Below are 14,060 nucleotides of genomic sequence, written 5' to 3'. Positions count from 1 at the left end.
TGAGCAGGCTGCCTACTCAACCAATAAAACCGCATCAATCAAAAAGTAAACACAATAAAAAAAAGCAGGGCTATAGAGCAGGGGATTCACTGAATCCCCTGAAAGCCCTCACCACACGCCATTAGTTCCCAAAGATTTGATTTTCTTGCATCAATTCTCAAAGATATTCAAAGAGAGTTTTGGCATCAAATGAAAAATTGTTCAAACAACAACAGACAATGATTCCAACTTTATGAAAGCCTTCGCTGTAATTGACCAGTCTGGTGATGATAACAAAGATGAAAATGCAAGTGATGAATTTAGACCACACTGCTTCTACCATAGATGATAATGACAATGATGAAGATAAAGTATTTTTCAATATACAGAAGTCAAGTGTTTCAGATAGATATTTCCTTGATCAATATCTGCAGACCCAGTCAAAAGACATCAGTAATATTGTAGCCTAGCCTAACTCAAAGGAACCTTTTACTCAGACTGAGCAATCCACTGTCTGCCAGTGCAGTTGCTGAACAATTTTTTAACTGTACTGGTTTAATAATGACTCACAAGCACACTTGCATGAGCAATAACATTTTTGGGATAAAATCATTAACAATATAGTTGCATTCATTATAGTTATGGTACTTTTACTTTTTACTGAAAAAGTATTATACTACTATTAATGCTGGCCTATATTTCAATTGGAAAAGTAGACACAGCTGGCTGAGCTGATTGTGGCACGGGAATCCTCGATCAGCTGAGCTGGCAGGACTCATCAAAACTGCGGCTTTGGGAAGTCCTGCCAGCTCAGCTGATCAGGGAGACAATACCGTAGCTGTGATCAGCTGAGCTGGCTGTGGCAAAGGATCACCCCGACATCTACTCAACATCCACGATTCCTCAGAAAAGTCAGGGAACGTGTATATAATACTGAAAGTCAGAAAGGCTTTTGGTAAAATGCAAAAGGAATTGACTTTAATAAGAGTCCTGTCTACAGAGAGTGAGCGTACCTTATAAAATTGGATCACTCTCTGTAGACAGGACTCTTATTAAAGTCAGTTCCTTTTGCATTTTACCAACATCCACGATTGGCAGGAGGGATGCCCACTCGCTCCTGCCAAACACCCCTCGATCCCCTGACATTCCACATCCAATTGGCTAGAGGAATGCCCACTCCCTCCTGCCTAACACCCCTTGATCCCCACCCTGAATCCCCATAGGTACCACCGGAGGCATGATTCACTTCAAATGTAGGCACCAAAAATGTAGGCCTCGAAAACCCTGACCTACATATCTGGCGCCTACCTTTGAAGGAGGCGCGATTCTCTAAATGTTGCCATCAAGTGATTGACATGCCATCGGCTGACACTTTTAAGTTGGCCACCAACCAGCACCGCCGTTTAGAGAATCCGCGCTTGAGTGTGCAGAACCTGAGCTCTTTTATTAATATTTGGGGACCAAGAGTCATTTTAATCAAGCAGTAGAAAAGGTGCTGGTACTCAGTACCCCCTCAAGTTAAGCCCTGAGCGTATTCAAAATTTTCAAACTTTGATCCCATTAAATATAATGAAGGTTGCACTGTGCATATTCATTAGACTTACGGTGTTCTTTAGGCAATGAAAGTGTGAAAGAAATTATCCTAAGCTGAATCGGAGTTCAACAAGCAACTTCTTTCCTGTCACTACTGAATTTACTACAGAGACAAGAGAAACAAAGCTTTTCAACTCTAGGAATTCTACCCCCAGCAGATGCTGTGAAGGTTGGTTTAACATGCTGCACACAAACATCCGGACTAATGCTGGTGCTTGGAATTCTCTACCGCCTCCTGTCATGTGCCAGCCGAAGGTTATGTCGCTGGCTCCCTACAACTGCATAACACTTGAATGCGTTCTGCAAGGTCCTTCCATGTGTGAAATCGCTGAGTACCTGCCAGTCTGCTTACTCGCTACGCTGCTATTTGAGAACCCTTCTGTTTCTTCACTCATGTACAGTGTTTGACTCTGAAAGACCCATTTTTCCCACAGCATACAAATTATGTACTTGCACTGAAAAGCATACAGCAGTGAGGGGTCCTTGTCTACTGCACACTCAGTACGTCTATTTCTAGTTGTTTCCAATCTTGGCTAGAATCTCTAGTTTCTCTTACCTCCACTCCCCCAACCTCCGGTACCTTTTAAATCCTTCAGTTCTTCGATGGCAGTGAGCACTGACTTATACCCGCTGCTCACACCATTCTTGAGCCTTTCATCTGACGTAGCATCCTGTTCATAGGACCAGGATGTTCCATCAAAGAGAAGACTCGGGGCCAGCACAAGCAGCAGACATGAGTCACTGTTACTGTTGTGAAGAACTAAAGGACTTAAAAGGTACCAGGGAGGGTTAGGAGATTGCAGGTATGACAGCTAATCGCCTGAGGGGGGAGGGGGGAAAGAGATGCCTTTATCCAACATCTCTTTTCACTTCCCCTATGCAGCGTTCTCAACATCTCTACCTTTTTCTCACTATCCAACATCTCCCCCACCACACTTATAGCTACCTTTCTTTCTTGCAACTCCCTCTCTTCACTCTCCGACTTCAATGGGTTAGGGTCAGAGTCAGCAGTAGCAGTTGCTACAGGCTGCCTTTTGCTAACCCGAAAGCCTCACCTCTACCGTGTCCTGCCCTGGCAGAAACATGAAATTGTAAATAGTGGCAGAGGATTGCTGGGCATGATGGACCACTGGTCTGACCCAGCATCGGCAATTCTTATGTTCTTAGGAGAGACTTCCGAGTTACTGGCAGGCAGCATGTAGTAGTTGGTAATGACCAATTGAAGCTGGCCATCGGAGAGTGAAAATAGAGAGGTGCAGGGACTGCGGGACCCAGCCTGCTTCCCCGATGCCGGTGTGGAGGAGGTGCGCGGGGGGTGTCAGGCCTGCCCATTGCTACACCTCTGCCTTCCTTCCTGTGCCATTCACCCATCCCTGCTCTGCCTTCCATCCGTGACTCCCCTTCCCTGCCATCTGTGTCTCCTGCCTACCCCCTCACCAGGGTCTAATGTCAACCCTGACCCTCCCCCCGTGCCCTACCTTTTAATGTCCCTAGTGGTCTAGTGGCTTCTTCGGGAGCAAGAAAGAGCCCAATTCCTTCCTGCCCCTTCCACTACTAAAGCTGCCCGCTGCCGCCAATCTGAAGATTTTCTGAATGGCTGCCGCTGCCGAGACTTCATGAAGCAGCCTTGTAAGACTTTGCAAGTGGTAGGAGCAGGGGCAGGAAAGTGTTGGGCTCTTTCCTGCTCCTGAAGAAGCTACTAGACCACTGAGGACATTAAAAGGTAGGCTTTGGGAGGATGCTCTCTGTCCCCATTGCCGCAGTATTACTGTGGCAGCAGTTCCCGTTCCCATGGCACTACCATGGAGTGATCAATCATTACCATGGTAATACCGGGCAAAATTGGCAACGTTTCTCCATTACCATGGAATTCCCGTGGTAATGGTTACTGTGTCACTCTCTAGAATGAGGTAACCCTAGAGATACTTTACTAGGCTTCCTTGGCTGGTGTCATGAGTCCTGCCTCTCTCCAGCCTCTACCTTAGCAATCACATAACAAATTTTTAGCAGATTTCTTCCATTCATATCCTTGGGTTGCTTTAACTGGACCATTTACTTCCTTCTAATATTAACCAGCCCAACCATCTGCTTATAATTAGAATAATAATTCCAATTAGGTCAGTGGCGGTCTCTGATGATAATTCATGCCTCCTTGGAACGTAGACATTTTACTACCCTGGATGTGGGACCCAGCCACCGCTTCTGCTTGATCTGGGAAAAGTTCTGGATGGATCTTACTCCTCTTGCTCGAAGTCGACTTCTGAATTTGTGATGTTATACTCCTTTTGGGTTGCTTGCTCTGGATTTGATGTTTAACCTCAGACGTTTGGATGGGGATTTTGGGGGTCTGGGAGGGTTGGGGGTAGAGCGTAGCTTTGTGCATCTTTGTAAGATTCCTGTTATGTGTATTCCTGTTATATTTATTGTGTGTATTTCTAGCACTTTTTCGAAACTTTAATAAAAATTATTTTAACATAATTCCAATTAGGATAACCTGTCTACAGGAGTTAGTTAGCCTGGGCACATTGCAGATGTTGTGTAATCAGATCCAAGGAAAGACGATTGCTGACGCTACTGTAGCAGCCCCTGCTGGGCAAAAAAAGGTGCTGAGGTTGCACTTTTTAAGAGGTGTATCTCCAGCCTTTAGACCATTGAAGATCCCTTGAGTCTCTCCATCATACTATTGGGGGGGGGGGGGGGTGGAGGATGAGGAGGGTAATATTCAGACTAGTGGGAGAGAAAGGACTAAAAAAGACCAAAACAAAGAAAAAAAATTGATTAGGGGGAAAAAATGGGTGATATAGAATAGATGAATGTTTGCCTTGAAACCTGTATAACCGTCTGGCTGCTAATTGTACCAGCTAATCAAATTCCTTATTCCCCCACCTAAACTCATGCAGCTGTTGGCTGTTGTTTCCTGCCTCAGAGATATACAGCACAGCTCTCTGACACTTATCATTCTGAGCCATTGCCAGTTCCCTCTCTGTGTGACAGGCGATGAGCGAGCCGTCAGATAGAACGACACCTTTACCCACTACCTTCTAAATGGAAAAACAGTATAGTTTGCCAGTGAGGGATTTGGAGTTCATATCTCTCTCAGAGGAACAGTAAATTAAAGTGCAATAAATTCTGAAAACCGAACAGTGAATCTTCTTGTGCATAGTCTCTCTCCTTTGCTTTTGCTCTATTTTCATGTGCCCTGCTTTCCCCTTCCACTCCTCTTCTCACTGCCCTGCTGTAATACCATCTGTAGTTGTACTTGCTGATTTGGACAACGCAATTACTGTGGGTGATTTAAAGGATCTCTGGTGGCTGCCAGGTCCTGGCAGCAGCGAGTTGTTAAAAGGTCAATGACCCGGGATTTATTGTTAATGTTGTCAAAATGAAGAATACAGATTTACTTAAGAGTCTATGAACGTGCCCTAGGGGAAGTAATGGAAAGGGCTAGAATTTTAAGTAATGCTGCCCTGAAGTCTTCTCCGTTGCAGCAAAGATCTTAGTACACTCTTCTTTTTTTTTTTTTGCCTATAGCATATGACACTCTTCTGGTGTCCTGAAAGTATATGAACAGCAGATTCGAAGTATTTTTGACATGGGAAGGAATGCACATAATTTATGGGAGGAACATTATGCAATGGGATTGGAGAATCATAATCAGTATCCAGAAGTGGTGGCCTGCTAGAAATTCTACTTATGCAGGATCATTTCTAGTGCACACTAAAACACCTCTAACACGATCTCTACTGTCTATGATCTACCACTTTGGTTGTACCGCAAAAAGGTGCAATGTCAAGTCCATGACTCTTTACCCTGTAGTCCCTCTCCTCCTTACTCACTGATGTCAACTCCTTCCTCAAACTCTTCTCCATTCTTTATTTATAGAACTTTAACCTCCATATTGATGACCCTTCTGAGCCCATTGTGACCAAGCTCCTTGCTTTAATGTCCTCTTTTGACCTTCAGTTAAGCTGTAGTATCATTAACCACAGCTACTGCCATAAATTAATCTTTTCTTAATGGGAATGGTTCTACTACTACTGTTTATTATTTCTATAGCACTACCAGATGCATGCAGCACTATACATTAAATATGCATGAGCAGGTCCCTACTCAAAAGAGCTTACAATCTAATTATGACAGACACAGTGGACATAATAGTGAATCAATATAAGCTTCTCATGTAGGTAAATACAAAGGGATGAAGGGGTAGAGAATGTAGAGCAGTGGTTCCCAACTCTGTCCTGGAGGACCACCAGGCCAGTCAGGTTTTCAGGATAGCCCTAATGAATATGCATGGAGCAGATTTGCATGCCTGAAATCTCCATTAGATGCAAATCTCTCTCATGCATATTCATTAGGGCTATTCTGAAAACCTGCCTGGCCTGGTGGTCCTCCAGGACAGGGTTGGGAACCACTGGTGTAGAGGACTACACAGGGAATGAGAAACAAATATGGTGCTTTATCAGAGGTAGGCTTAGGACTTAAATGCAGCTTTGAAAAAGTAGGTTTTCAGCCTGAATTTGAATACCGCCAAACCTGACATACCGAGTCAGGCAGATTGTTCCAGGCATAGGCGAGGCAGATGGGAGTTGACAGTAGAGGAGAGGGGTACAGACAAGAGAGACTTGCCCAATGAATGAATGAAGCTCCCAGAGCAGAGTATAGGAAGAGCTAAGTGAATAGAGATGTAGAGTGAATACACTTGTAGGTCAGTAAGAGGCGTTTGAAGTGTATACAGAAGTGGATAGGGAGCCAATGAAGTGTCTTGAAGAGAGGGGTAATGTGAGCATAATGACACTGGTGAAATCCTAGGCGTGCAGCAGAATTCTGAACAGATTGAAGGGAAGAGAATTGGCTATGCAGAAGTCCCGCGAGAAGCAAGTTGCAGTATTCAGGTAAGAGGTGACGAGAGCATGAATGATGATCTTAACAGCATGCTCAGAAAGGAATTTCTGGATTTTAGAGAAGTTGTATAGAAAGAAGCGACAAGTTTTGGTGGTCTGCTGTATATAAGAAGAGAAGGAAGTAGATGAGTCAAAAATGACCCCGAGGTTGTGAGCCGATGAGACAGGGCAGATGAGAGTTTTATCCATCAAAATAGAGAATGGAGGAAGTAGAGAGGCAGGTTTAGGAGGAAAGATAAGGAGTTTAGTCTTGGCCATGTTCAATTTTAGGTGGTGGCGAGACATCCAGGTAGCAATGCCAGGCAGGCTGAGACTCGAGCCTAGATTCCTATAGAAATTATGGGTGAGTCGTCAGCATTAGAAATGGTATTTGAAGCCGTGGGAGGAAATTAGAGCGCCAAGGGAAGAAGTTTAGATGGAAAAAAGGATTAGTCCCAGGACAGAGCCTTGAGGTATGCCAACTGATAGCGGAATGGCAGCGGAAAAGAATCCTTCAGAGCATATGCTAAAAGTGTGATGGGTGAGATAGGAAGAAAACTATGAAATAATAGAGCCATGGAATCCAAGCAAGAACAGTGTATCGATGAATAAGTGGTATTCTACAATGTCTAATGTCACTGATAGTTCAAAAAGGATGAAGACAGAGTAGAGGCCTTTGGATTTGGCCAGGAACAAGTCATTGGAGACTTTAGCAAGGGCAGTTTCCATAGAATGGAGAAGGTGAAAGCCCGATTAAAGTGGGTCAAGAATAGCTCGAGATGAAAGGAAGTCAAGATAATAGTGGTGAACAGCACATTCAAGTAGCTTGGAAGGAGGGAGACTGGGCGATAATTGGAGGGGTAGGTAGGGTCCAGTGATGTTTTTTTTTCCAGTAGTGGCATAACTACAGCATGTTTGAAGGTGTCAGGTACAGTCACAGTAGAAAGTAATAGGTTGAGGATATGGCAGATAGCAGAGATGACAGGAGAGATGGGAATTAATAGACAGGTGGGGATGGGGTCAGAAAAATAGGTAGTGAGTTTTGAGGAGGAGAGAAAATGTGAAGTTTCCTCCTCTGTTATTTCAGATAAGGAAGAAAAGGCCACAGGGCGGATAGGAGGAGAGAGAGGTGGAGGTGATTCAATCAAGAACTCAAGGTTAATCTTGTGAACCTTGTTGTGGAAGTCATAGTCTGGGGAGAAAGCAAAGGAAGAGTCAGAAGTGAGGGCACCTTGAGTAGAGAGTTGAGCATGGCAAAGAGACGGTGAGGGTTGGATCCATGAGAATCAGTCACGCGAGCATAGTAGTCATGTGCAAGTGAAAGGGCGAATTCGGAGGAGGTCAGTAGGAATCTGAAATGAATCAGCATGATAGTATTGCAGAAAAGTTAGAAGAAAAGACTTGCTTTGGATGGATGGCACGATCTGCAAAACTTTGCATTCATGAGAAGGGAACAGACAAAATGTAAAATGGTCTAAAAAAAATAAATAAAAGGTTGGCCAAATGCTTGATCGTTAAACTTGAGGGTATAGGGGGAGGGGCCACCAGGCTGATAGCACTGCACAACAAAGTTTTTGCTTCCTGAACACTGCTGGGTGTTTCTTATAGAATTTTGGGTGCTGATCATGAATATTACATCAAAAATTACCCATCACGTACCATTTCAGAGAAATCTTCAATTTTGTCGTGATTTTTTCTTATATTTGGATGCAAACAATTTTTTCTCCCATAAGTGTCTTATCAACAACGGTTTGTGCCGCCTGGGTATGTCCATGCATAAAATCTAGCCAGGTTGGAAGCTGTTTTATGGAAGATGACATCCTGGGCATGTCTGGGCAGGTCTGAACGAGCTTGCGCTGTCTCACCATGCTATAATGGTGGCTTCCATACACCGATCCTGCTCATTTGGTTAATATAGATAGTCCGTGTGTGTATATAGTATCAGTATAGTAAAGTATAGTAGTATAGTAGCTGTAGCAATATAACAGTAAGTAAGCTTGATGCTATAGACGTTTTGGTGTCGGGCAATATGTCTCGTCGGTGTCGTAACAGCCGCGACACATTCTGCTATATCTGTGGGGAATATACACTTACGCCTCAGAGACGTTCGATGACTGCCCTTGTAAAGAAAGCCTATCATCTGTATTTTGGCTGCAAAATAGGTGATCAAGACAAGCAATGGGCGCCTCACATTTGCTGTGCGACATGTGCTGTTAGTCTGAGAGCCTGGCTCAGAGGTACTCGAAAGACGATGCCATTTGCTGTTCCGATGATATGGCGAGAACAGAAAGACCATGTGACGGACTGTTATTTCTGTTTGACTAATGTGTCTGGTTTCTCTGCCAAAAACAAGAAGTCAATTGAATATCCTAATCTGCCTTCAGCAATGAGACCCATGCCACATGATGACAGTCTTCCAGTTCCGAAACCACCAGAGGATTGGACCTTAGACGAACCAGATGAAGAAACTGCAGTGCAGGGTTCTAACAGTGACATTGACCCGGATTTTGAACCATCCTCATCAGGCGATCCACATCTGATAACACAGTCCGAATTGAACGATTTGGTCAGAGATTTGGGTCTGTCAAAAGCAAAAGCTGAGCTGCTAGGTTCGAGACTGCAGGAATGGTGTTTGCTATCACCAGGTACGAAAATTTCTGTGTTTCGAGACCGGCATCATGATATAACCAAATTTTTTGCACAAGTCGACAGTCTCTGTTTCTGTTGTGACATTGAAGGATTGTTCTCGGTCTTTGGTTGTGATCACAACCCGGAAGAGTGGCGTCTTTTCATTGATTCGTCAATGTTAAGCCTGAAAGCTGTTCTGTTGCACAATGGCAACGTTTATCCTTCAGTACCTGTTGGCTATGCAGCACATATGAAAGAAACATATGAGAATATGGAAATGTTACTAAAGTATGTCCAGTATACCAGGTATAACTGGAATATCTGTGGAGACCTCAAAGTCGTTGCTCTGTTACTAGGACTGCAGCTTGGCTATACAAAGTACTGCTGTTTCATCTGCGAATGGGACAGCCGAGACAGAGAGTCGCACTATTCTAGAAAGAACTGGCCACTCCGTAAAAAGTTAGTTCCAGGACAGAAAAATGTAGCACATGAATCGCTTGTTGACCCGACAAAGATATTTTTGCCTCCTCTTCACATTAAACTGGGACTCATGAAGAATTTTGTGAAAGCAATGAACAAGGAAGGGGAAGGTTTTCGTTATTTAAGACAGATGTTCCCAAGAATAACTGATGCCAAGATCAAAGAGGGTATTTTTGTTGGCCCCCAGATCAGACATGTTATGAGTGACAAGCGATTTGAAGATCTGTTAGTTGGGCCGGAAAAAATTGGCTGGAAAGCCTTGAAAGACGTTGTTGACAATTTTCTGGGCAATTACAGAGCCCCAAACTACATTCAGCTGGTAGACAAACTTCTCAAAGCATACAAGAGAATGAAGTGCAATATGTCACTCAAGATTTATTTCCTCCATTCACACTTGGACTTCTTCCCCGCAAATCTCGGTGCTGTGAGTGACGAGCACGGTGAAAGGTTTCATCAAGACATAGCTACGATGGAGAAACGATACCAGGGCAATTGGAATCCGTCAATGCTTGCCGACTATTGTTGGATGCTACAACGTGATGCACCAGACACTGAATATAAAAGAAACTCGGGAGCAAAACACTTTTAATTCTGTTTCATTTAGTCGCTTGTGCGAAACGTAAACTTGACTATATATTTTATTGTCAGTAAACATAAAAATGTCTATTTCTCATAGTTCTTACGTGATGCAGTAAAACCAAAACCATATTTGAGCATACCAAGTTGGTACCTGTCATAATCACCAAAAACTTTTCAGGAATCAAGACTTAACCAAAAAATTGTTGTGCAGTGTAGTCTTATGTACCTGAATGAAACTTACCTTGAGGACAGATTTGGAAGAGGAGAGTAATAAATTTAACATCCAAATTCAAATTTAATGTGATAGAGTCTAGAGAAACAGTGTGATAAAGTGGTGGCCAAAGCTAGAATGATGTTGGCTTGCACAGAGAGAGGTATAACTAGCAGAAAGAAGAAGGTACTGATACCCTGATACAAATTATTATTGAGGCCTCGCTTTGAACACTATATTCAGTTTTGAAGATAATATCTCAGTAAAAATGTTTAAAACAACTAGAGGCAATCCAGAATAAAGTGGCTGAATCAAAGACATAAAGAAAAGACTTGAGGTCGAGGACATAAATATTTGTACCATAAAGGAGAGGGACAGGGTAGATATGGTACTGCTTTTTAAATCAGGGCTCTGGTTGTACGGCAAATCATCTCCAATTTCTCTATTTTTCTACTGTCTGACTCTATGAATCCTACCGATATTAGGCTTTAAAGTTTTTCCTCTGGATAAAAAGTACTGGTAAATATAGCATATCTACTAGTATTTTAGATCCAGGACAAAAAAATATATATCCAAGTATTATTTATTTATTTCGTTTTCTATTCTGTCCTCCCCAAAGAGTTCAGAATAGGTTACAGGCCAACATACATAATATACAGTTAACAGGTTACAATTTGCTGTAGTTACAGTACAAGTTTTTTCCAGTACAAGTTTTTTATCCTAACTCGACACATATTAGGGATCGAATACCAATTTATATAATATGCAGTTTACAGGTTGCAATTTGCCATAGTTACAATGCAAGGTTTTTCAATACAAATTTTTATCCTAACTCAGCACAAACTAGGAATCTAAAACCAATATACATCTGAGGCAAATTATCCTTTAAAACTTTTAATGTTGCTCTTAAAACCTGACAATTCAATTTCACATTATCCCCCCCTTTTTTTTACAAAATCATAGCTCGTTTTTTAGCGCTGGCCATGGCGGTAACAGCGCCGATGCGCATAGAATTCCTATGAGCATAGAAGCTGTTACTGCCACGGCTAGCGCTAAAAACTGCCCTATGGTTTTGTAAAAGGGAGGAATGTGATAAACTTCCTTATATTCTAAGTTTTTATTTTGATGTTGCAGTCATAGGTAATAATATAAGAGAACAACCTACCCCTCCTTTACAAAGCCAGATATGGCAACAGAGCAGTGGGGCATCTTACAGGGCACTGCTGTGAATTTCATAAAAAGGGTGCCACATAAACATGTCACCAGAACTCCTTTATAGGATGTGGTGAACCCCCCCATCCCAACACCCCCCAAATCCACCTGTTTACAACCCCAATAGACCTTATGGCTGCAGGTGTCATCTATATGGCAGTACAGTAGGGAGGTTTTTGGGAGGTTTTTGTGGGCTCACATTTTACACCATGAATGTAGTGGTTAGAGTGGCTTATGGGCCTGGGTCCTCCTCTCTAGGGTTCACTAGCCCACCCATCCCCCCAGGCTACTTAAGACACCTGTATGCATCTCTACTAGGCTTTCCTATAGCAGGTGCTGATGTTCCGGAGACAGGTATGTACGTTTTTATTCTGATATTTGTGGCAGTGTGAGGGGATCAGTGATCACTGGGGGAGCGTGTGTGGGTCTTTGCAGTGGCCATTTGGCCACTTTGGATACCTTTTTGGCACTTATACCTGCTTTTACATCATCTAACTCACAACGTATACGTTTCATCCAGGATGTCTTGTGAAACATTCGATTATCCCTACAGAACGACTAAGTCTAAGTCGGTCCATATCCCATCCAAATCCCATCTTAACCACTCCTCCAGAGACTGAATGAATTATTTGCCTCAGTCTTTACGGAAGAAGATGTAAGAAATCTACCTGAACCGGCAATGGTTTTCAAGGGCGATGAGGCGGAGGAATTGAAAGAAATCTCAGTGAACCTGGAAGATGTACTAAGCCAAATTGACAAGTTAGAGTGATAAATTACCTGGACCGGATGCTATCCATTCCAGGGTACTGAAAAAACTTAAACATGAAATTGTTGATCTGTAGTACCTGAAGACTGGAGGGTGGCCAATGTTACGCTGATTTTTAAAAAGGGTTCCAGGGGAGATTCAGGAAATTACAGACTGGTAAGCCTGACCTCGGTGCTGAGTAAAATAGTGGAAATAATTAGAAAAAATAAAATTGTGGAACATGTAGACAAACATGGTTTAATGAGACAAAGTCTGCATGGGTTCAGCTGAGGGAGGTCTTGCCTCACCAGTTTGCTTGACTTATTTGAAGGTGTGAATAAACAAGTAGATAAAGCTGAGCCGGTTGATATAGTATATTTAGATTTCCAGAAGGCTTTTGACAAAGTTCCTCATGAGAAGCTCCTGAGAAAATTAAAGAGTCATGGGATAGGAGGCAATGTTCAATTGTGGATTAAGAAAACAGAGGGTAGGGTTGAATGGCCATTTTTCTCAGTGGAGGAGGGTAAATAGTGGAGTGCCACATGGACCTGTGCTGGGACCAGTGCTTTGTAACTTATTGATAAATGATATAGAAATTGGAACTACGAGTGAGGTGATTAAATTTGCAGATGACACTAAACTGTTCAAAGTTGTTAAAATGCATGTGGGCTGTGAAAAACTGTAGGAAGATCTTAGGAAACTGGAAGACTGGGCATCCAAATGGCAGATGAAATTTAATGTGGACAAATTAAAAGTGATGCACATTGAGAAGAATAATCCAAATTTTAGTTATCAGATGATAGGGACCATCTTGGGGATCAGCGCTCAAGAAACAGATCTGGGTGTCATTGTTGAAGCCCTCTGCCCAATGTGCAGCAGCAGCTAAGAAGGCAAACAGGATGCTAGGAATTATTAGAAAAGGAATGGTTAACAAGACTAAGAATGTTATAATGCCTCTGTTTTGCTTAATGGTGCAATCTCGCCTTGAGTATTGCATTCAGTTCTGGTCTCCTTATCTCAAAAAAGATATAGCAGCACTGGAAAAAGTTAAAAGAAGAGCAACCAAGATGATAAAGAAGATAGAACTCCTCTCATAAGAGGAAAGACTAGAGAGGTTAGGGCTCTTCAGCTTGGAAAAAAGACGATTGAGGGGAGATATGATTGAAGTCTATAAAATCCTGAGTAGTGTAGAACGGGTACAAGTGAATCGATTTTTTTTACTGCATCAAAATTTACAAAAACTAGGGGACACTTGATGAAGTTACAGAGTAATACTTTTAAAACCAATAGGAGGAAATATTTTTTTACTCAGAGAATAGTTAAGTTCTGGAACACGTTGCCAGAGGATGTGGTAAGACCAGTTAATGTAGCTGATTTTAAAAAAGTTTGGACAAGATCTACTGGCAGGCCAGGTTTTCAGGATATTCACAATGAATATGCATGAGAAAGATTTGCCTGCAATGCCTTCTTGGTATGCAAATCTCTCTCATGCATATTCATTGTGGATATCCTGAAAACCTGGCCTGCCAGTAGATCTCGAGGACCAGACTTGGGCAGCCCTGAAGTAAAGGATGAAGGTGAGGTTGGATGTGCAGAGGAGTGAGTGGTGCAATGAGGGATAACATCAAAAGGAGGCCTAGAAGGATAAAAAGTTTATTTGGTTTGTTAATTGGATGTAAATATAAATCTAAATAAATAAACATCTAAAAACTAAGGATATCTACTAGAAAACATTGTGAAGAACACAATA

General features: G+C 42.5%; 1 protein-coding gene across 1 annotated transcript in view; it reads left to right on the top strand.

Annotated features, from left to right (window-relative positions):
* CDH23 (cadherin related 23) overlaps positions 1-14,060 on the top strand; it is a 1,673,137-nt gene that overhangs the window by 616,087 nt on the left and 1,042,990 nt on the right. The window lies entirely within an intron of this gene.

The sequence above is a fragment of the Geotrypetes seraphini genome, chromosome 4 (assembly GCF_902459505.1).
Source record: "Geotrypetes seraphini chromosome 4, aGeoSer1.1, whole genome shotgun sequence".
NCBI classification, from domain to species: domain Eukaryota; kingdom Metazoa; phylum Chordata; class Amphibia; order Gymnophiona; family Dermophiidae; genus Geotrypetes; species Geotrypetes seraphini.
This window is presented reverse-complemented; position numbering and strand designations above follow the sequence as displayed.